This window comes from Nematolebias whitei, chromosome 11 (genome assembly GCF_014905685.2).
Source record: "Nematolebias whitei isolate Nwh7 chromosome 11, NemWhi1, whole genome shotgun sequence".
NCBI classification, from domain to species: Eukaryota; Metazoa; Chordata; class Actinopteri; order Cyprinodontiformes; family Rivulidae; genus Nematolebias; species Nematolebias whitei.
In genome coordinates this window covers 67270-70311 of record NC_056508.1, presented here as the reverse complement: position 1 = coordinate 70311, position 3042 = coordinate 67270, and positions in this window count along the sequence as shown.

The following is a 3042-nucleotide window of genomic DNA, read 5'->3' as shown; positions in this document are numbered from 1 at the left end:
TGTCACGATCCTCAGTGTCGGAACCCAAATGCAGAGAGGCGAGCGAGGCAGGAGTTCAAAAACAAAAACAATTTATTCTTTTTAACAACAAAACAAAAGGCTGTCGGTGCAGCAAAACTTACTTGGGCAGATAGGATCAGAAACCAGGCAGAGCAGATAATCAGGTGGACAAGAAACAAGACAGAAGAGGACTGAGATGTCTGTAAACACAGAACAATCACCGGACAAGGAGTGAAGGAGAGAAAGGCTTTTTATATGGTAGAAGGAGAGTTAGTAATGAGAGCACCTGGGCAGGTGGCTGATGAGGGACAGGTGTGAATGATAAAGACTGAGTGGAGAGGCAGACTGAGGAGTGAGTGGAACATAACAGAATCAGATAAACAGAAAATCACACACAGAGCAGAACAACAAAAATATAAAGAACAGACAGAGACAGAACCTTGAAATGGAAGGAAATGATTTAGTCTGTGGGATGATTGTTTGAAGATATTAATGTTGGTTCCTAGTTGCAGCTTGAAGGAGAAGGCAGAGGCTTAGGCAGATGGAAGGGGCAGCGGGGGCCACTGACCGTGACAGTTGGTTCCTGGTTGCAGCTTGAAGGAGAAGGCAGAGGCTTAGGCAAATGGGGGGGCAGCGGGGGCCGCTGACCGTGACAGTGATTGCTAGTATCACTCAGCCCTCTGTGAACAGTAAACAGCCATCAGTGTGCTAATGATCCATTGTTAGGCTGATGGTCCTTCTTGAGCATGTGATCAGCTGGTTTTGGTTGTCAGCAGCAAAACTGGTTGATCCACTCTGAGACGGTGCTACTTAAGAGACTGAGCTGAATACAGCTCCTCAGACTGAGGAAGTCTCTTGGATGAGAGACGAAACGTTTCTACATTTTTTTGTTGATTTGCTTTGTTTTGTTTTTTTGAATGTCCAGAGGACCAGATTTAACTTTTTTAGATTTTTCTACCTGGATTATTGAGCATGCATCAAGATATCTTTCTCTCTCTCTATATATATATATATACATTGTCTATATCACTGTCATATATACACAGTTTAATTATTTTCTTATATACACACATTATAATATTGCAATCTTATATATACATTATATCTATTTTATAATAATAATAATAATCTTTTTATTTAAAAAGTGCCTTTCATGACTGTAAGGATGGTACCATTTACTGGTTCTGTTTGTGTCTGTGTTTCCCTAGTGTTTCCTCGTCAGTTTAATTGGTGCCACCCTTGTCTCGTCACAACTGTTTGTAATCACGTCTCGTCTTGTCCTTGTGTATATAAGCCTTCTGTTCTGTTTTGTTCCTCGTCGGGTCGTATTCGTTGGGTCTCTGTGTTCTCCTGCGTCTCCCCTGAGCTCTCCTGAGTCCTCCCTGAGTTTCCCTCTGAGCCTTCCGTGTACATGTAAGTTTTGCTACCACGTCAGCTGTTCTTTTGTTCTTTATTTACTATTAAAATACTTATTTTTGTAATCTGCCGAGTTGAGTCCTGTCTGCACTACTGGGTTCGTTCCTGTCCACCAAATCCTGACATTACGACCCGACCACACATCAGAACCCAGCGGGCAGGGCTCTCTCGGCAACTTACCTTTTTTCTTTTTCCCCTCCGAGCCTCGTGAAGATGAGCAAGCCTACAATCCGGTGCGGCGGGTTCTGCACCAGGCCCGTCCGCTCACAAGGACATTATGACCAGGAGGTGGAAATCCTGTCCTCACCACTCCTGGTCCTCGAGGAGAACAGAGCTCGGCACCGGGGAACCCACCAGGCTCCTGTTTCTGAGTCCGCCTCGCCCGGCTATTCGGGGTGGACGTCGGGGGAGGACGAAGAAATCGAGGACGAATTCCATTTTTTTCCTGTCCCCCGACTCTCCCGCCGTCGCCGGGGAGGTAGAAAGCAGTCCCGGGGGCAGTCCGCGGCGACCGGCCCGGTCTCGTCGGCTGAACAGAGTCTTAGAGTTGGTTCTGGTGTTTCTGTGGGACCCGGATCCGCCGCCTCACCTCTCAGGTTTCCGGTGGGGGCGAGATCCGACGTCCCGCGGGAGCTCCGGTCCACTCCTGTTCGGTTCGGCGAGTCCGGTCCACTTGACGTCACAGGGGCGGATTCCGTGGCCTCACCTTCCAGGTTCCTGGTGGGGGCGGAGTCCGTCCTCTCACCGTCACACAATGCCGCGGCTGTCCAACCCAGTCTGACCGAACCTCCTGAGCAAACTCCCAGTGACTCTGTGGGGGCGTGTTCCGCCGTCCCACTTCCCAGGTTTCCGGTGAGGCTGACACCTGACACCACACCCTCAGTTAAAGACACTTGCCCGTCAGTAACATATTCATCCCATGAACTTGCACTAATAAACCAGACTTTACTAGATTCCTTTCTCACTGCTAAACATAACCCGGACTGCTCAGATGTTATATTTTCCCTGATGGAAGAATTTTTAGTTTCACGTCCCGGTCTCATTCTGCTCCCTGAGTATAACCGTTTATTAATAGAAATTAAGACTCTCATTACACCCATGGTCACTAATACACAGTCTGAACCCATAATCCATCCTGCACCTATTGGCACCACCGTTTCTGAACTCTCCTCTGCTTCTCTGACTCCTGCACCCATCACCTTCGCCGCTGTTCCGCCTGCTGAGCGCCTCGCCGTTGGTGCACCTGCTCCTGTCGCCTCAGAAGACTCCGTAACAGTTTCCGTTTCCCGTCGCCGCAGCAGAAGATCAGTTCCTGCCGCCGCCGCAGAGGAGTCGGTTCCTGCTGCCGCTGCAGCTCTCCAGGCTCCCACACCGTCTGCTGCAGAGCCACGGGTCTCTTCGTCATCTGCTGCAGAGCCACAGCTCTCTCCGTCGTCTGCTGCAGAGCTCCAGGCCTCTCCGTCATCTGCTGCAGAGCCACAGGCCTCTCTGTCGTCAGCAGCAGCAACTCCCCTGGCCTCTCCGTCGTCAGCAGCAGCAACTCCCCTGGCCTCTCCGTCGTCAGCAGCAGCAACTCCCAAGGTCCCCTCGTCGCCTGCTGCCAACTCTCAGGTCCCCTCGTCGCCT